The sequence below is a fragment of the Triticum aestivum genome, chromosome 2D (genome assembly GCF_018294505.1).
Source record: "Triticum aestivum cultivar Chinese Spring chromosome 2D, IWGSC CS RefSeq v2.1, whole genome shotgun sequence".
NCBI lineage: Eukaryota > Viridiplantae > Streptophyta > Magnoliopsida > Poales > Poaceae > Triticum > Triticum aestivum.
This window is the reverse complement of record NC_057799.1, coordinates 629,512,240-629,534,248: the sequence shown is the minus strand read 5'-3', so window position 1 is coordinate 629,534,248 and position 22,009 is coordinate 629,512,240. Positions and strand designations below refer to the sequence as shown.

Sequence of the window (22,009 nt, the reverse complement as noted above, 5' to 3'; positions counted from 1 at the left end):
ACGACGCCGTTTCCGACCGCGGACGCGCCGTTAACGCGCCGCGGGCGTCGGTTGGCCACCGTGGCACCTGAAACGTGGGACCGGCTGGTTAGTTTGGTGCTTAGCGCGGGCGAAGTGACCGGTTTCGAGACTTGGTAGTTTTTTGCCACAGATTAGGACAAAAGTAGTAGTTTTACGCACAAAATCATAAAGTGGTAGTTTTCTGTCACGTTTCATGAAATGTGGTAGTTTTTGATTAAATATTCCAGCTAGTATCCACTATCCAGCATGTAGTATATAACTGAAACCGCGGTCAGTGGGTGTTACAGGTTTCATGTTTGGTTCCAGTGGGGGAATTTGTTAATCAGTAGGAAGATTCAGAGACGTTTCTTTCTTTAGAAAATTCGAATATTATGAACACTTGACGGCGACTCTGGACCGTTTACTTTTGCTACTAGGTAAACATGATCGTGGTCCGTTGGCGTGCCTGAACAAGTTCCCCACGGACTGTTGGCGTCGACAGCTCCCCGTGCGTGCATACGTACATAGAGAGCTCGATCGAGGTGTCCGCTTCTTCACTACACACCTTCGCGTCTTGTCTTTGCCTCGGCCTCGTATTGCTTGCAGCACAATGTGCTCCCAGAAGTGCTGTTCCTAGTTCACGTGCTGAAGGCAGCGTGGGAACATCGAGATACCGTACACATTGGCCATTGGGTATCGGCTTCCACATTAGCTGCGATGTCCATGATGGCATACAGAAGACATTCAGGAGTGTCTTTGAGGTGCTCGACATCTCCTTGAAGCAAGGGATTGCTCAGGTGCTCAATTTCATCGTGGCGTACTACTACAACACCTCCACCCGGAGCATCAAGTATTTTGGCCGATACATAGGGCTCAACAAACGAGTTTCTTCTCCCTACCGCCTCTCTGATTTATAACAGGTTCACGGTCATCAGCTGCAACCATGACTTATAAACATAACGTACAATAATAAGTTTTAAATGTGTACTATTTTATTAATAGTTGGCCCATCTTACAATCTCATAAATGTGTTGGGTTTCGTGCTATAACCGGCTCTTATTGTACAACCCGCTTTTTTTCTCTCTCCTCTTCGTTCCCCTCCAACTAAGTACAAGTATAATAGTTTAATCCTTAAGCCTGCTTATGTCATCGTATTGTGCTTGCTCTTTGGAAACAGAAAAAAACAAAGGTCTTGGCAGTTTTGCCCGACAAAAAAAGAAGTCTTAGCAGATTTGTGAACCTTACAAACACGACGGATATTGGGCCTTCATGAATGCTATGCACGTTCAAAGATGTCCTAGTCCTCCTTTTTAAACTAAAAATGTCCTAGTTAGTAAGTAAAGGAACATACAATTGCCCTCCAAAAAAGAAGGTGAATGAGCAATTTTAGATCAAGATGGAACTTGTGATTAACCGTCATAGGGAGTTAGTTAAATATATACGGATTTGCTTCTCTGAGATGAGAGGAAGATGGTAGATAAACGACCAAGGACAATAAATAATGTAAGATGTTTAGAAACCTCAAACCATAACAAAATTCAAATTTCTCAAAACTTTTATTCAAAACTTCAGATATACCATAATTATGTAAAAGTGGTATCAATGTTAATGGGACATGACGACTTTGATCTGGAATTCCTTTCCAATGGCCAGCGACAGGCCACTGACGCTAAACGCTCCAGTCGTCCGGGACTTGGTGCGGGCTGCCTTGAGCTCAACGTTGTTCACATAGATAGTGAACCCTTTTGCTGGCGACTGGAGCCCCATAAAGACTACGTTGCCGATGACCTGCGCCCGACTCGGCGCGTATGAGTTCTGCACCACATGGGAACTCACCGTGGTCGTGATGATGCCCTTGCTCTCCGCCGTGCTGCAGCTAAATTTCACCAGGGTCCACTTGCCTCCCACCCCGCCCATCTCCATGGACTCGCCGTCATCCAAGAATAGCTCCCCACTGGCTGTGCCGTTCTCCGTAAGCGCCACAAGGAGGTGAAACTCGCCTTGCCGTGCGGCGGACGTGGTCAGCGCCGGCTGCTGCAATGGTAGGATGTTGCCGCCGGCCAGGTGCACGTTAGCCGAGTCCACTGGCGCCTGAAGTGTAACACGCTTGCCGGTCCGCGTGGCGACGGTGAGGGGGTAGTTGTGGTCATAGAGACTAAACCACCGGCCCGCCGGGAAATAGGCGTCGACGGTGGTGGCACCCGGCTGTAGCACCGGAGATACAAGCACGCCGCGCCCGAGCAGGAACTGCTTGTCCACGCCGTAGGTGTCGGCGTCCCGCGGGTAGGAGAAGAAGAGCGGGCGTGCAATGGGCGCCCCTGTTGTGTGCGCCTCGTACATGAGCGTGTAGATGTAGGGGAGCATCCGGTACCGCGTCCCGAACGCTTTCCTCGCCGACTGCGCCGTCGACTCCCACACATAGAGCTCTCGTCGTTCGGTGGTTCTCTCCGTGTGCGCCCTCGCGAACGGGTAGAATGCACCGAGCTGGATCCAGCGGCTGCAGAGCTCCTGGCTTGTGTTGCCCCTGAAGCCGCATAGGTCGGCGCCGACCATGGGTATGCCGAAGAGGCCAAAGCTGAGCATAGTGTTGATGGAGTTGGCAAGCTCGTCCCACCGCGCGGAATTGTCGCCGGTCCAGTGCGCCGCGTACCGTCCCGCTCCGGGGAAGGTGGAGCGGGTGAGCACGAAGGGGCGGCGCGCTGTGTCCTTGAGCAGTGCGGCATGCGTGGCACGTGCCTCGAAGAGGCCGAAGAGGTTGTGCGCGTTGTACTCGGACACGCCATTGTAGTGCACAGTGGAGACCGGCACGGTTTGGTTGTTGAGGGGACGATGCGTGCCGGAATTGTTGATGTGGTATGGTGGGTCGTCGAGCGCGTTGAGCGGCTGCCAGGCCCCGAAGTTGGAGGGCTCGTTCATGTCGCACCACAGCCCGTCTACGGGGATAGTCCGCCGGAACTCGGAGATCTTCTGCGCCCAGTACTCCACGGCGCGTGGGTTGATGAAGTCCGGGAAGTACACCTCGCCTGGCCACACCCTGCCCACCACGTTGGTGCCGTTTCTCTTGAGGAAAATGTCCTCGTTAGGCGTTGCTTGTCTTTTGATCTCCGGGTCTATGATGACCACATACTTCTGGCCGTTGCTGTGGAGCCGGTCGACGAACGGCCGGAGACGGTTCACCGGGAAGTTGATCGGATCCAGCGTGAAATCCTGGCCGTGGTCCATGTAGTCGATGTCTGACCAGACCCCCTCCAGGGGGATCTTGGCCTTGGCGTAGCCGGCGACCACCTCCTCCAGGTCGGCCACATTCTTGTAGCCATACCTGCACTGGTGGAACCCGAATGACCAGTATGGCATGGGGGCAGGGCGGCCGATGAACTGGGTGTACTGGTCAACGACGGCAAGCGGGGAGGGGCCGGCGAAGAAGTAGAAGTCGAGCACGCCACCGATCACCTTGTAGGTGATGTAGGACCCGCCATACAGTATGTCCATGCCATTGCTGTTGAGGAGGAGCACGCCATGCGCATTGCCGCCAGGGCGCACATCCATGTAGAATGGGTGCGAGCCGTAGAGGTTACGGTCCAGTAGGTCTGACCTCTCCAGGTCCTCGTTCCACAGCGTGAACGTGTCATTGGGCTGGAGCCGGAACGTCCGTTTCGTGTGCTCGCCGAACCCGTACAATGATGCCCGCCCGGCTGGAAGCGCCGTCGTCACCTCCAAGTACCTGCATTTCCAATTGTCATGCATGCCCATCGATCAATTGGCTACTCGCTAATATACTGCTCACTTGTACTCACTCCTTGCCATAAAACAGACCCCTAAGTTTTGTATTAACTCTATGTTTCATATGTTAGGTCAAGTTTATTTGTAGAAATATTTAAAGATTGATTGTATCAAATAAATATATTGTCAAAAAATACATATTTCATGATGCTTATATATTTTTCTATAGAAAAACTTGGTTAAACTTTTAAAAAGTATGACTTGATCTATTTTGAGAAAACGAAGGAGTATTATTTATTACATACCGGTCCTTGAAGATGAGGGTTGCAGATGTGTCGAAAAGGATGTCACCGGTGGAGCGGCGGGAGACGGTGAAGCGGAACGGATTCGTGTGGATGGAGAAGGTCAGGTCTGAAGACACCTTGGAGATGGTGGCACTGCTCGGCAAGGTGGCATTGTCCATGCCTGGAGATCCGAGCAAAACGTCCTCTGACACTGACGTTGGCCGCGGGATGATGTCTTGGGGGACCTCCCATCGTGGATGGTCGGCATCGGTGATGCGCACGTGGAGCCGGCTATCCGTCTCTAGGCTGTACCATCATGTTAATACTAAATCGGTTAGCTTAGGGTGTATGCATCAATATATGCAGACGTCAGCTATACTACCTCTTTTGAAATAAAAGAACTATTAATGTGTATATATAACCCTAGCCGAACAGTGCAACACAATCCTGCCAATGATACTTCAGAAAAAATATAGATAAGGTGATGGATTAAACTTCCGGATCATGATGAAGATCAAGCACACTTGCCTTGCAGTTAGGTCGAGCCTCTTGACATCAGGACCGAACTCCATCGTCCCGCCTACAAGTTTCAGATTGGCCGATAATAGGCTCCGCTCCCCGACGACCGACTCGACGTCATAGCCTGCGCTGCTATGATGGAGTAGGCAAATGAGGAAGGTGAGGAGCCTGAGAAGCTCACCAGACGGCTTTACAATTGCCATTAGACAATAGGATGGCGTGCCACACAAGTGAGTGTCAACAACTATTGGACGCTTGGCTTTATATAGATTAGTAGTCATCCTCAATGTTTGGAAAGATTTTAAAATGTGCCTAAGATTACCTTTTGATAGGTAGTATTTCAATGTTAAGCTTTATCGCTTTTTCCATACGAGGAAGTATATTAATGCTGATATCCTAAGAAATTCTGATGTTAATGAGAGAATATTAGAAAATAAAGGCTATTGATTTGGTGGATCTGATTTTAACGATTTAGATCTAACCTAGAATTGTAATCGTTGAGATCTAATCGGAGAAAATTTTGATTCAGTCTTATAATCTGATAAAAGAAGTAGACCCCGGTTTTTTACTTAGGTGGTGTTTGGTTCTCTAGTCCTAGGACTTTTTCTAGTCCTTAGAAATTTTTAAAAAAGACTCTCAAAGAGGTGCTTCTAAGGACTTTTAGCAAAAAGTCTCAAAAAAGTCTCATCCTGTTTGGTTTGCTATGAACTTTTTCTAGTCCCAACACAAAAAAGTCCCTGAAACCAAAGGACTTTTGCTAGGAACTTTTTCAAGATCTAACATTGAAATTCTCATGTTAATGAGAGAATATTAGAAAATAAAGGCCATTAATTTGGTGGGTCTGGTTTTATCGATTTGGATCTAACCTAGAATTATAATGGTTGAGATCTACTCGGAGAAAGTTTTGATTCAATCTTCTAATCAGGCCTGATTTTATCGATTTGGATCTAACCTAGAATTACGATTCAGATCTCTCTTATTATGGTTGAGACAATCTTATAATCAGATACTTGTAGACCCTTGATTTTAAGGTCAGAAATATTACGATTCAGATCTCTCTAATTATGAGGATCGGTTGAGATCCATCCCACGTGACCTAAACCAAACCCCTCTCCCCACGTACAGCTTCCTCCAATCTTCCCATAATGCTTCGTGATTAGCTAGAAATCCATCCATAACAGTTCGATAGCACTACCAATCAGCCGGATGATAATCATGTTTTTTAAACCGCCTTGCCAATGCGATTGGACGCAGCCAGCCGTCCGATTTTCACGTCGCATAGATGCCTGAAGCCAGTCAAACCACCGCTTTCACACAAACCCGCGTTCACACACACGTACGCATGCAGGGCATTGTGGCGTGAAGATTTTCAGCCATGCACGCCCATGGCTTGTGGTGGCATGGAATCAAAAAGGGAGGTATTCTAGCAAGTGTATGGTGGCAGCGTGCAACATTATAAAAGCCAAAACGACAATCTCCATTGCAGCCACAAGAGCTGCTGCAAAGACATGCGTCAGAGTGGCTGCTACGAACAAGGGCTGACACACTACAAGTCAGACGATGATGCTGCAGTGGGCGTCGATGTGGGGTCGCAAACAGTGCGATGCTGGATGGCGGACTCTGCGATGGTGACCCGGCTCCTTCAACAGCCACGGCGATGCCGCGACAGATTGCTTCAACGACCATTGTGTGCTTCGACGGCCACGGAGATGTTGCGACGCCAGACCGGCTTGATGCTGCGATGGCGTGCGCCGACGACCATGGTGATGTTGCGATGGCCTCCCAACTGCTTTGATGATGCTGCAAGAGCGTGCTTTGACGGCCGCAACAATGCTGCGACGGCAGCTTAGCTGCTTCGATGATGTTGCGACGACATGCTTCAATGGGCGCGACGATGTCATGGTGGTGTTCTTCAAACAGCGGCGGTGTGCTTCGATGACATGCGTCGATGGCCGCGGTGATGCTACAACGACAACATGGCTGCTTCGATTATGTTGCGAGTTGCGACGACATGCTTCAATGCCGGCAACGGGTGCTTCTGCAGCCGCCGCGATGGTGATCACGACGATGTTGCGACGATGCTGCAACGGAGGCAAAAAGCAATGGTCAGTGCCTAACTCACGCTAGGCTTGCTTAGAATGATTTATCATTTATGCGTGCAGCATGCAGAGCCATGCAGTCAACTCAGTAAACAGACAAAGGCTGACGTGAATGGCAGATGAGAGAGGGAGTAGCAGCAGTGGTGGTGTAGGCACGAGCTACATAACGCATGCATGTGCGTGAGGTATAAAACAACAAGGCAACAACAACGGCGGTCCCACGGTCCCACGTGGACACACAAAAGTAGTAGCCGTGGGAACGCTGTGTATCGTACGTGTCACGTAAAGGAACGAGCCTGTAATCAGCCAGGCACGTGGCGGCCGGGGGAGGCGGCTTACGCATAGGCTGAAATCAGCCGGATGATTACAAACGCGCTAGGCATCCGCTTACCCAACCGTCCGATTTGGCTGATCAGGACCGCTCCATCCCTCTGCTGTGTTGAGCAAAATGTCAACGAGCTCGTCGATCGTGCATCACACCAATGCAGCCGTCTACAAAGTTCTGCACCGAAGCACAAGCAGCCTATCTGCAGCGTCGCGAGCTCTCTATAGTATATAGCACCGACAGACGTCGACAAGCTCTGCATCGGAGCACCTATTCCACTCTGCGGCGTCACGGCCGTTGCATTGCAGCTCCGGCAGTGCCGACTGATTTCACGTTTTCATAAGCCGTGTCGAGCGGTTGACGCGTGTCTCGTGGTACCTATGCACCGCTCACCCCCACAATCCAATCCTTATCGTCTTCTCCTGGACAGAGTCATCGTCTTCCTCTGGATCGGCCCGCTCTCCTCTTTCCTTTTCCCTCTGCAATCTTCCTCTCTTCTCTTCACCAGAAGCTCCCCTTGTCCATTTCCTCTCCTACTCTGGCCGGCGGGAGCTGCTGCCTGCTGCTGCTATGAGGGGCGCCGCTGTATTCCGACGGTTGCCGATTTTGGCGACGATGACGATGAGTTGTTTGCTGTGAAGCGGTGGCGATGCTCATGGCGTGGGCGGCAGCGCGGAGTCTCGCGAGAGCTGCGTGGTAGCGGCCACCGGTACTGTATACGTCGACGACGGTGTCGCAAGGCAGCACCGCTCGCTGCAATAGGAGCCGGGGGAGGAGCTGCTCAACATCCACCGCTGGCCAACGGGGTTGCAACAGCAAGTGGTGCTCCAACCCACCTCGCCGTAGCAGTCGCCGTTGCTGTAGGTGGCGGGCGAGCTGCGTGCTCAACGGTGCTTCAATGGGGACGCCGGGCGCGCGAGGGTTGTCGCGGCAGGGGGGTCGTCGGCGCTCTGCACGTGCTTCAAGTGAGCGGTGGGTGCTACAACCAGGGCTCACTGGGGTTCCCTATGTTGTGATGGAGCATCACCAGCCGCCGGTGTTACAATCAAGCATCGCTGGGGTCCTTAAAAAAATGAAGCATTGCTGGGGGCTCATCCGTGTTGCGGTGAAGCATCTCGGGTTGTCGCCGGCGCGCATAGCCCAGCTGAGCACGCCGCAGAGAGGGACCGGTGCTCCGATACAGAACTTGCCGGCGGCTGCGTTGCTGCAATGCAGCGCTCATCGGCACTGCCAGAGCTGCAATGCAACGGCCGTGACGCCGCAGAGTGGAATAGGTGCTCCGATGCAGAGCTTGTCGGCGTCTGTCGGGGCTACGTACTACACAGAGCTCGCGACGCTGCAGATAGGCTGCTTGTGCTTCGGTGTAGAACTTTGTCGACGGCTGCATTGGTGTGATGCACGGTCGACGAGCTCGTTGACATTTTGCTCAACTCAGCAGAGGGCTGGAGCTGTCCTGATCAGCCAAATCGGACGGCTGGGTAAGCGGATGATTTCTCTAGGAAATCATTCGGTCGACGCCTAGCAGCCGTGAAATCCGTCGGGCAATATAAAGAGTTTTCCAAATTTATATTAGCGGCAAACATTATTAAATTCTTTTTTTAAGAGCGTCTCCGATATGACTCCGTGGTTTTTTTAGAAATGGAGGAGGACCCACGGACTCTGTGGTTCAGTCATCATCATGTTATAATACTAATATTTTTCTAATATTCTTTTTATTAAGCATATCAAAATTTCTTTATCATCCAGGTCATCTTGTGGTCTCTGGATGTTAAATTACATGGAGTACTTCACAGGAGATAGTTTGTCCAACACTCCCGAACAAGTATATTTTGCATCATATCATGATACTAATTATTTTGTGTTGTATCATTATTTGTGAAGGAAATATGCCCTAGAGGCAATAATAAAAGTTATTATTTATTTCCTCATATCATGATAAATGTTTATTATTCATGCTAGAATTGTATTAACCGGAAACATAATACATGTGTGAATACAAAGACAAACATAGTGTCACTAGTATGCCTCTACTTGACTAGCTCGTTAATCGAAGATGGTTGAGTTTCCTAGCAATGGACATGAGTTGTCATTTGATTAACGGGATCACATCATTAGGAGAATGATGTGATTGACTTGACCCATTCCGTTAGCTTAGCACTTGATCGTTTAGTATGTTGCTATTGCTTTCTTCATGACTTATACATGTTCCTATGACTATGAGATTATGCAACTCCCGTTTAACGGAGGAACACTTTGTGTGCTACCAAACGTTACAACGTAATTGGGTGATTATAAAGGTGCTCTACAGGTGTCTCCAAAGGTACTTGTTGAGTTGGCGTACTTCGAGATTAGGATTTGTCACTCCGATTGTCGGAGAGGTACTTTGGGCCCTCTCGGTAATGCACATCACTATAAGCCTTGCAAGCAATGTGACTAATGAGTTAGTTGCGGGATGATGCATTACATAACGAGTAAAGAGACTTGCCGGTAACGAGATTGAACTAGGTATTGAGATACCGACGATCGAATCTCGGGCAAGTAACATACCGATGACAAAGGGAACAACGTATGTTGTTATGCGGTTTGACCGATAAAGATCTTCGTAGAATATGTGGGAGCCAATATGAGCATCCAGGTTCCGCTATTGGTTATTGACCGGAGACGTGTCTCGGTCATGTCTACATAGTTCTCGAACCCGTAGGGTTCGCACGCTTAAAGTTCGGTGACGATCGGTATTATGAGTTTTTATGTTTTGATGTACCGAAGGTAGTTTAGAGTCCCGGATATGATCACGGACATGACGAGGAGTCTCGAAATGGTCGAGACATAAAGATCGATATATTGGACGACTATGTTCGGACACCGGAAAGGTTCCGGATGGTTTTGGACATATACCGGAGTACCGGGAGGTTACCGGAACCCCCCGGGGAGTTAATTGGGCCTCATGGGCCTTAGTGGGAGAAGAGGAGGGGCGGACAGGGCAGCCGCGCCCCCCCTCCCTCTCTAGTCCGAATTGGACAAGGAGGGGGGGGGCGCCCCCCTTTTTCCTTCTCCTCCTCTCTCCCTTCCTCCCCTTCTCCTACTCCAACAAGGAAAGGAGGAGTCCTATTCCCGATGGGAGTAGGACTCCCCCCTTGGCGCGCCCTCCTTGGCCGGCCGCCTCTCCCCCTTGCTCCTTTATATACGGGGGCAGGGGGCACCTCTAGACACACAAGTTGATCTGTTGATCTCTCCCAGCCGTGTGCGGTGCCCCCTCCACCATATTCCACCTCGGTCATATAGTAGCGGTGCTTAGGCGAAGCCCTGCGTCGGTAGCAACGTCATCACCGTCATCACACCGTCGTGCTGATGGAACTCTCCCGTGAAGCTCTGCTGGATCGGAGTTCGCGGGACGTCATCGAGCTGAACGTGTGCTGAACTTGGAGGTGCCGTACGTTCGGTACTTGGATCGGTCGAATCGTGAAGACGTACGACTACATCAACCGCGTTGTGCTAACGCTTCCGCTTTCAGTCTACGAGGGTACGTGGACGACACTCGCCCCTCTCGTTGCTATGCATCACCATGATCTTGCTTGTGCGTAGGAATTTTTTTGAAATTACTACGTTCCCCAACAGTGGCATCCGAGCCTGGTTTTATGCGTAGATGTTATATGCACGAGTAGAACACAAGTGAGTTGTGGGCAATACAAGTTATACTGCTTACCAGCATGTCATACTTTGGTTCGGTGGTATTGTTGGATGAAGCGGCCCGGACTGACATTACGCGTATGCTTACGCGAGACTGGTTCTACCGACGTGCTTTGCACATAGGTGGCTGGCGGGTGACAGTTTCTCCAACTTTAGTTGAACCGAGTGTGGGTACACCCGGTCCTTGAGAAGGTCAAAACAACACTAACTTGACGAACTATCATTGTGGTTTTGATGAGTAGGTAAGAACGGTTCTTGCTCAGCCCGTAGCAGCCACGTAAAACTTGCAACAACAAAGTAGAGGACGTCTAACTTATTTTTGCAGGGCATGTTGTGATGTGATATGCTCAGGGCATGATGCTATATTTTATTGTATGAGATGATCATGTTTTGTAACCAAGTTATCGGCAACTGGCAGGAGCCACATGTTTGTCGCTTTATTGTATGCAATGAAATCGCCCTGTAATTGCTTTACTTTATCACTAAGTGGTAGCGATAGTCGTAGAAGCAATAGTTGGCGAGACGACAACGATGCTACGATGGAGATCAAGGTGTCGCGCCGGTGACGATGGTGATCATGATGGTGCTTCGAAGATGGAGATCACAAGCACAAGATGATGATGACCATATCATATCACTTATATTGATTGCATGTGATGTTTATCCTTTATGCATCTTGATGTCTACTACACAACCTTCTTCTTGTAGACGTTGTTGGGCCTCCAAGTGCAGAGGTTTGTAGGACAGTAGCAAATTTCCCTCAAGTGGATGACCTAAGGTTTATCAATCCGTGGGAGGCGTAGGATGAAGATGCTCTCTCTCAAACAACCCTGAGTCTCTTGTGTCCCCAACACACCCAATACAATGGTAAATTATATAGGTGCACTAGTTCGGCGAAGAGATGGTGATACAAGTGTAATATAGATGGTAGATATAGGTTTTGGTAATCTGAAAATATAAAAACAGCAAGGTAGCAAGCGATAAAAGTGAGCGTAAACGGTATTGCAATGCTAGGAAACAAGGCCTAACGTTCATACTTTCACTAGTGCAAGTTCTCTCAACAATAATAACATAATTTGATCACATAACTATCCCTCAACATGCAACAAAGAGTCACTCCAAAGCCACTAATAGCGGAGAACAAACGAAGAGATTATGGTAGGGTACGAAACCACCTCAAAGTTATTCTTTCGGATCGATCTATTCAAGAGTTCGTACTAGAATAACACCTTAAGACACATATCAACCAAAACCCTAATGTCACCTATATACTCCAATGTCACCTCAAGTATCCGTGGGCACGATTATACGATATGCATCACACAATCTCATATTCATCTATTCAACCAACACAAAGTACTTCAAAGAGTGCCCCAAAGTTTCTACCGGAGAGTCAAGACGAAAACGTGTGCCAACCCCTATGCGTAGGTTAATGGGAGAAACCCGCAAGTTGATCACCAAAACATACATCAAGTGAATCACGTGAATATCCCATTGTCACCACAGATAAGCACATGCAAGACATACATCAAGTGTTCTCAAATCCTTAAAGACTCAATCCGATAAGATAACTTCAAAGGGAAAACTCAATCCATTACAAGAGAGTAGAGGGGGAGAAACATCATAAGATCCAACTATAATAGCAAAGCTCGCGATACATCAAGATCGTGCCGAATCAAGAACATGAGAGAGAGAGAGATCAAACACATAGCTACTGGTACATACCCTCAGCCCTGAGGGTGAACTACTCCCTCCTCGTCATGGAGAGCGCCGGGATGATGAAGATGGCCACCGGTGAGGGATCCCCCCTCCGGCAGGGTGCCGGAACAGGGCTCCGATTGGTTTTTGGTGGCTACAGAGGCTTGCGGCGGCGGAACTCCCGATCTAGGTTATTTTCTGGAGGTTTCTGTATTTATAGGAATTTTTGGCGTAGGTTTCACGTCAGGGGGGTCTCTGGGTTGTCCACGAGGGAGGGGCCCACGCCCAGGGGGTGGGCGCGCCCCCACCTTCCTGGGCAGCCCGGGACTCTCCTGGCCCAACTCTTTTGGTCCAGAACAAATCATCAAAAATTGGCACGTCAATTGGACTCCGTTTGGTATTCCTTTTCTGTAAAACTCAAAAACAAGGAAAAAACAGAAACTGGCACTGGGCTCTAGGTTAATAGGTTAGTCTCTAAAATCATATAAAATGGCATATAAATGCATATAAAGCATCCTAGATGGATAATATAATAGCATGAATACTTCATAAATTATAGACACGTTGGAGACGTATCACATCTTATTTTGCTTTGATTGACGGTAGCATTATAAGATGATCTCTCACTAAATTTCAAGATAAAAGTGTTCTCCCTGAGTATGCACCGTTGCCAAAGTTCGTCGTGCCGAGACACCACGTGATGATCGGGTGTGATAAGCTCTACGTTGATCTACAATGGGTGCAAGCCAGTTTTGCACACGCATAATACTCGGGTTAAACTTGACGAGCCTAGCATACGCAGATATGGCCTCGGAACAGTGAGACCAAAAGGTCGAGCGTGAATCATATAGTAGATATGATCAACATCGTGATGTTCACCATTGAAAACTACTCCATCTCACGTGATGATCGGACATGGTTTAGTTGATTTGGATCACGTGATCACTTAGATGATTAGAGGGATGTCTATCTAAGTGGGAGTTCTTAAGTAATATGATTAATTGAACTTAAATTTATCATGAACTTAGTACCTGATAGTATTTTTCCTGTCTATGTTGTTGTAGATAGATGGCCCGTGCTTTTGTTCTGTTGAATTTTAATGCGTTCCTTGAGAAAGCAAAGTTGAAAGATGATGGTAGCAATTACACAGTCTGGGTCCGTAACTTGAGGATTATCCTCATTGCTGCACAGAAGAATTACGTCCTGGAAGCACCGCTGGGTGCCAGGCCTATTGCAGATGCAACTGACGATGTTAAGAATGTCTGGCAGAGCAAAGCTGTTGACTACTCGATAGTTCAGTGTGCCATGCTTTACGTCTTAGAACCGGGCCTTCAACGACGTTTTGAACGTCATGGAGCATATGAGATGTTCCAGGAGTTGAAGTTAATATTTCAAGCAAATGCCCGGATTGAGAGATATGAAGTCTCCAATAAGTTCTACAGCTGCAAGATGGAGGAGAATAGTTCTGTCAGTGAACATATACTCAAAATGTCTGGGTACAACAATCACTTGATTCAACTGGGAGTTAATCTTCCGGATGATAGTGTCATTGACAGAATTCTTCAATCACTACCACCAAGCTACAAGAGCTTCGTGATGAACTATAATATGCAAGGGATGGATAAGACAATTCCCGAGCTCTTCGCAATGCTAAAGGCTGCGGAGGTAGAAATCAAGAAGGAGCATCAAGTGTTGATGGTCAACAAGACCACCAGTTTCAAGAAAAAGGGTAAAGGGAAGAAGAAGGGAAACTTCAAGAAGAACGGCAAACAAGTTGCTGCTCAAGAGAAGAAACCCAAGTCTGGACCTAAGCCTGAGACTGAGGGCTTCTACTTCAAGCAGACTAGTCACTGGAAGCGGAACTGCCCCAAGTATTTGGCGGATAAGAAGGATGGCAAGGTGAAGAAAGTTATATGTGATATACATGTTATTGATGTCTACCTTACTAGAGCTTGCAGTAGCACCTGGGTATTTGATACTGGTTCTGTTGCTAATATTTGCAACTCAAAACAGGGACTATGGATTAAGCGAAGACTCGCTAAGGACGAGGTGACGATGCGCGTGGGAAATGGTTCCAAAGTCGATGTGATCGCCGTCGGCACACTACCTCTACATCTACCTTCGGGATTAGTTTTAGACCTAAATAATTGTTATTTGGTGCCAACGTTGAGCATGAACATTATATCTGGATCTTGTTTAATGCGAGACGGTTATTCATTTAAATCTGAGAATAATGGTTGTTCTATTTGTATGAGTAATATCTTTTATGGTCATGCACCCTTGAAGAGTGGTCCATTTTTGTTGATTCTCGATAGTAGTGATACACATATTCATAATGTTGAAACGAAAAGATGCAGAGTTGATAATGATAGTGCAACTTATTTTTGGCACTGCCGTTTGGGTCATATTGGTGTAAAGCGCATGAAGAAACTCCATACTGATGGACTTTTGGAATCACTTGATTATGAATCACTTGGTACTTGCGAACCATGCCTTATGGGCAAGATGACTAAAATGCCGTTCTCCGGAACAATGGAGCGAGCAACAGATTTGTTGGAGATCATACATACTGATGTATGTGGTCCGATGAATATTGAGGCTCGCGGCGGGTATCGTTATTTTCTCACCTTCACAGATGATTTGAGCAGATATGGGTATATCTACTTAATGAAACATAAGTCTGAAACATTCAGAAAGTTCAAAGAATTTTAGAGTGAAGTAGAAAATCATCATAACAAGAAAATAAAGATTCTACGATCTGATCGTGGAGGAGAATATTTGAGTTACGAGTTTGGTCTACATTTGAAACAACGCGGAATAGTTTCGCAACTCACGCCACCCGGAACACCACAAAGTAATGGTGTGTGATACGTCTCCAACGTATCTATAATTTTTTATTGCTTCATGCTATATTATATTCTATTTTGGATGATTAATGGGCTTTGTTATAAAATTTTATATTATTTTTGGGACTAACCTATTAACCGGAGGCCCAGCCCAAATTGTTGTTTTTTTGCCTATTTCAGAGTTTCGCAGAAAAAGAATATCAAATGGAGTCCAAATGGAATGAAACCTTCGGGAACGTGATTTTCGGAACAAACGTGATCCAGAGGACTTGGACCCTACGTCAAGAAAGCAACCAGGAGGGCACGAGGTAGGGGGCTGCGCCTACCCCCCTGGGCGCGCCCTCCACCCTCGTGGGGCCCACGTTGCTCCACCGACGTACTTCTTCCTCCTATATATACCCACGTACCCCCAAACCAACAGAAGCATCCACAAAAACCTAATTCCACCGCCGCAACCTTCTGTACCCGTGAGATCCCATCTTGGGGCCTTTTCCGGCGTCCTGCCGGAGGGGGAATTGATCACGGAGGGCTTCTACATCAATACCATAGCCTCTCCGATGATGTGTGAGTAGTTTACCTCAGACCTTCGGGTCCATAGTTATTAGCTAGATGGCTTCTTCTCTCTCTTTGGATCTCAATACAAAGTTCTCCATGATTCTCGTGGAGATCTATTCGATGTAATCTTCTTTTGCGGTGTGTTTGTTGAGACCGATGAATTGTGGGTTTATGATCAAGTTTATCTATGAACAATATTTGAATCTCCACTGAATTCTTTTATGTATGATTGGTTATCTTTGCAAGTCTCTTCGAATTATCAGTTTGGTTTGGCCTACTAGATTGATCTTTCTTGCAATGGGAGCAGTGCTTAGCTTTGGGTTCAATCTTGCGGTGTCCTTTCCCAGTGACAGTAGGGGTAGCAAGGCACGTATTGTATTGTTGCCATCGAGGATAACAAGATGGGGTTTATATCATATTACATGAGTTTATCCCTGTACATCATGTCATCTTACTTAAAGCGTTACTCTGTTCTTTTGAACTTAATACTCTAGATGCATGCTGGATAGCGGTCGATGTGTGGAGTAATAGTAGTAGATGCAGGCAGGAGTCGGTCTACTTGTCGCGGACGTGATGCCTATATACATGATCATACCTAGATATTCTCATAGCTATGCTCAATTCTATCAATTTCTCAATAGTAATTTGTTCACCCACCGTAATACTTATGCTCTTGAGAGAAACCACTAGTGAAACCTATGGCCCCCGGGTCTATTTTTCCATCATATTAATCTTCCAACACTTAGCTATTTTTATTGCCTTTTATTTTACTTTGCATCTTTATTATAAAAATACCAAAAATATTATCTTATCATATCTATCAGATCTCACTTTCGTAAGTTACCGTGAAGGGATTGACAACCCCTTTATTGCGTTGGTTGCGAGATTTATATTTGTTTGTGTAGGTGCGAGGGACTTGGGCGTGGCCTCCTACTGGATTGATACCTTGGTTCTCAAAAATTGAGGGAAATACTTACGTTACTTTACTGCATCACCCTTTCCTCTTCAAGGGAAAACCAACGCAGTGCTCAAGAGGTAGCAAGAAGGATTTGTCGCGTCGTTGCCGGGGAGTCTACGCAAAAGTCAACATACCAAGTACCCATCACAAACTCTTATCTCCCGCATTACATTATTTGCCATTTGCCTCTCGTTTTCCTCTCCCCCACTTCACCCTTGCCGTTTTCTTCGCCCTCTCTTTTTTCTGTTTCCGCTCGCCTTTCCCTCGCCATGTCGGAACCAAACAGAGTTGGGGGTTCTCTCCTGAGCATGGATGATCCTTCTCTTCTATCTAAACTCATAAATAAAGCTATGGAAAAACCTGCCGGAGTTCTCAATGAGAGTTTTAATAATTTTGATGAAGATGATTCCAGATTTTTTCGTTATTTACTCGATGAATCTTTGAAAGATGCTTGGGATAGGCTGTTAAGGATCCGGGCTAGCTATGTACCCCAATATCAAATTGAGGTTTACCTAAAAAGCTTTTATGTTGGGTTGCCCGCTTCATTCAAACAAGTTTTAGATTCTATTTTTGAAGAGGGTTTTCTTGAAGGGGACCCCATAGATACCTATGAAAAGATGAAAACTATATTTGGGCACCTCATGAATGAGAAAGTTGAATCCACATCTCTTTTGCTCTCCTACCAAAACGAATCTATCAAAGAAATAAAAGCTAGCCTAGATGCAAATTTCCGCAACATGCTTAATCTTTCTTCTACCAATAATAGCCACGTACTTTATCAAAATAGAAAGATTAATTCCATAGATAACAAGTTTTCTCTTTTCTTCCCTAAAACCAAAGATGGCAATACCTAGATCTATCCTTGCTTTTATGCCTAGCTAGGGGCGTTAAACGATAGCGCTTGTTGGGAGGCAACCCAATTTTATTTTTAGTTTTTTTGCTTTTTGCTTCTGTTTAGGAATAAATATTTGATCTAGACTTTGGTTAGATTTATTTTTATTTTTTAATTAGTGTTTGTGCCAAGTTAAACCTATAGGATCTTCTTGGATGATAGTTATTTGATCTTGCTGAAAATTCCAGAAACTCTCTGTTCACGAAAACAATTGTTAAAAATTATCAGAACGTGATGAAATATTGATTCCAATTGCTGCTGATCAATAAACAACTTGTATAGGACGTCCTATTTTGGCTGAATTTTTTCAGTTCCAGAAGTTTGCGTTAGTTACAGATTACTACAGACTGTTCTGTTTTTGACAGATTCTGTTTTTCGTGTGTTGTTTGCTTATTTTGATGAATCTATGGCTAGTAAAATAGTTTATAAACCATAGAGAAGTTGGAATACAGTAGGTTTAACACCAATATAAATAAAGAATGAGTTCATTACAATACCTTGAAGTGGTGTTTTGTTTTCTTTCGCTAACGGAGCTCATGAGATTTTCTGCTAAGTTTTGTGTTGTGAAGTTTTCATGTTTTGGGTAAAAGATTTGATGGATTATGGAACAAGGAGTGGCAAGAGCCTAAGCTTGGGGATGCCCATGGCACCCCGAGATATTCTAAGGACACCAAAAAGCCAAAGCTTGGGGATGCCCCGGAAGGCATCCCCTCTTTTGTCTACTTCCATCGGTAACTTTACTTGGAGCTATATTTTTATTCACCACATGATATGTGTTTTGCTTGGAGCGTCTTGTATGATTTGAGTCTTTGCTTTTTAGTTTACCACAATAATCTTTGCTGTACACACCTTTTTGAGAGAAACACACATGAACTCGGAATTTATTAGAATACTATATGCGCTTCGCTTATATCTTTTGAGCTATATAGTTTTTGCTCTAGTGCTTCACTTATATCTTTTAGAGAATGGCGGTGGTTTTGTTTTTAGAAACTATTATTCTCTCATGCTTCACTTATATTATTTTGAGAGTCTTAAACAACATGGTAATTTGCTTAAGTGGGAAAATTAATCCTAATATGCTAAGTATTCAAAACTAGTAAAAAAACTTTCTTATGAGTGTGCTGAATACTAAGAGAAGTTTGCTGATTGATGATTGTTTTGAGATATGGAGGTAGTGATATTAAAGTTGTGATAGTTGAGTAGTTGTGAAATTGAGAAATACTTTTGTTGAAGTTTGCAAGTCTCGTAGCATGCACGTATGGTACACGTTATGTAACAAATTTGAAACATGAGGTGTTCTTTGATTGTCTTCCTTATGAGTGGCGGTGGGGGACGAGCGATGGTCTTTTCCTACCAATCTATCCCCCTAGGAGCATGCGCATAGTGCTTGGCTTTTGATGACTTGTAGATTTTTGCAATAAGTATGTGAGTTCTTTATGACTAATGTTGAGTCCATGGATTATACGCACTCTTACCCTTCCATCATTGCTAGCCTCTTCGGTACCGTGCATTCCCCTTTCTCACATTGAGAGTTGGCGCAAACTTCACCGGTGCATCCAAACCCCGTGATATGATACGCTCTTTCACACATAAACCTCCTTATATCTTCCTCAAAACAGCCACCATACCTACCTATTATGGCATTTCCATAGCCATTTCGAGATATATTGCCATGCAACTTTCCACCGTTCCGTTTATCATGAAACGTTCATCATTGTCATATTGCTTTGCATGATCATGTAGTTGACATCGTATTTGTGGCAAAGCCACCATTCATAATTTTTCATACAATGTCACTCTTGATTCATGGCTATCCCGGTATACCGTCGGAGGCATTCATATAGAGTCATACTTTGTTCTAGTATCGAGTTGTAATCATTGAGTTGTAAATAAATAGCATCCATAGAGAATTGTCCCAAAAAAAATGCCAAAAAAAAGAAGTCCCCCAAAAAAAAAGAAAATAAAAAGGGACAATGCTACTATCCTTTTTTCCACACTTGTGCTTCAAAGTAGCACCATGATTTTCATGATAGACAGTCTCTTGTTTTGTCACTTTCATATACTAGTGGGAATTTTTCATTATAGAACTTGGCTTGTATATTCCAACAATGGGCTTCCTCAAATGCCCTAGGTCTTCGTGAGCAAGCAAGTTGGATGCACACCGACTTAGTTTCTTTTGGTGAGCTTTCATGCATTTATAGCTCTAGTGCATCCATTGCATGGCAATCCCTACTCCTCGCACTAACATCAATCGATGGGCATCTCCATAGCCCGTTGATTAGCCGCGTTGATGTGAGACTTTCTCTTTTTTTATCTTCTCCACATAACCCCCATCATTATATTCTATTCCACCCATAGTGCTATATCCATGGCTCACGCTCATGTATTGCGTGAAGGTTGAAAAAGTTTGAGATTACTAAAGTATGAAACAATTTCTTGGCTTGTCATCGGGGTTGTGCATGATGAGAGCATTCTTGTGTAATGAAGATGGAGCATGACTAAACTATATGATTTTGTAGGGATGAACTTTCTTTGGCCATGTTATTTCGAGAAGACATAATTGCTTAGTTAGTATGCTTGAAGTATTATTGCTTTTATGTCAATATTAAACATTTATCTTGAATCTTTCGGATCTGAATATTCATACCACAATTAAGAGGGTTACATTAAAAAATTATGCCAATTAGCATTCCGCATCAAAAATTATGTTTTTATCATTTACCTACACGAGGACGAGCAGGAATTAAGCTTGGGGATGCTTGATACGTCTCCAACGTATCTATAATTTTTGATTGCTTCATGCTATATTATATTCTGTTTTGGATGATTAATGGGCTTTGTTATACACTTCTATATTATTTTTGGGACTAACCTATTAACCGGAGGCCCAGCCCAAATTGCTGTTTTTTTGCCTATTTTAGAGTTTCGCAGAAAAAGAATATCAAACGGAGTCCGAACGGAATGAAATCTTCGGGAATGTGATTTTCAGACCAAACGTGATCCAGAGGACTTGGACCCTATGTCAAGAAAGCAACCAGGAGGGCACGAGGTAGGGGGTGCGCCCTCCACCCTCATGGGGCCCACGTTGCTCCACCGACGTACTTCTTCCTCCTATATATACCTACGTACCCCCAAACCAACAGAAGCATCCACGAAAACCTAATTCCACCGCCGCAACCTTCTGTACCCGTGAGATCCTATCTTGGGGACTTTTCCGGCGTCCTGCCGGAGGGGGCATTGATCACGGAGGGCTTCTACATCAATACCATAGCCTCTCCGATGATGTGTGAGTAGTTTACCTCAGACCTTCGGGTCCATAGTTATTAGCTAGATGGCTTCTTCTCTCTCTTTGGATCTCAATACAAAGTTCTCCACGATTCTCGTGGAGATCTATTCGATGTAATATTCTTTTGCGGTGTGTTTGTTGAGACCGATGAATTGTGGGTTTATGATCAAGTTTATCTATGAACAATATTTGAATCTCCTCTGAATTCTTTTATGTATGATTGGTTATCTTTGCAAGTCTCTTCGAATTATCAGTTTGGTTTGGCCTACTAGATTGATCTTTCTTGCAATGGGAGAAGTGCTTAGCTTTGGGTTCAATCTTGCGGTGTCCTTTCTCAGTGACAGTAGGGGCAGCAAGGCACGTCTTGTATTGTTGCCATCAAGGATAACAAGATGGGGTTTATATCATATTGCATGCGTTTATCCCTCTACATCATGTCATCTTACTTAAAGCGTTACTCTGTTCTTTTGAACTCAATACTCTAGATGCATGCTGGATAGCGGTCGATGTGTGGAGTAATAGTAGTAGATGTAGGCAGGAGTCGGTCTACTTGTCACGGACGTGATGCCTATATACATGATCATACCTAGATATTCTCATAGCTATGCTCAATTCTATCAATTGCTCAACAGTAATTTGTTCACCCACCGTAATACTTGTGCTCTTGAGAGAAGACACTAGTGAAACCTATGGCCCCCGGGTCTATTTTTCCATCATATTAATCTTCCAACACTTAGCTATTTTTATTTCCTTTTATTTTACTTTGCAGCTTTATTATAAAAATACTAAAAATATTATCTTATCATATCTATCAGATCTCACTTTCGTAAGTGACCGTGAAGGGATTGACAACCCCTTTATTGCGTTGGTTGCGAGGTTGTTTGTGTAGGTGCGAGGGACTTGGGCGTGGCCTCCTACTGGATTGCTACCTTGGTTCTAAAAAACTGAGGGAAATACTTACGCTACTTTACTGCATCACCCTTTCCTCTTCAAGGGAAAACCAACGCAGTGCTCAAGAGGTAGCAGTGTGTCCGAATGTCATAATCGTACTTTACTAGATATGGTGTGATCTATGATGTCTCTTACTGATTTACCGCTATCGTTTTGGGGTTATGCTTTAGAGACGGCTGCATTCACATA

The 22,009-nt window shown here is 45.4% G+C and overlaps 1 pseudogene; it reads right to left on the bottom strand.

The window, feature by feature from the left end:
- Positions 1 to 1,605: 1,605 nt before the first annotated feature.
- Positions 1,606 to 4,576, bottom strand: LOC123050573 (probable alpha-glucosidase Os06g0675700; annotated as a pseudogene).
- Between the last annotated feature and the right edge of the window lie 17,433 nt (positions 4,577 to 22,009).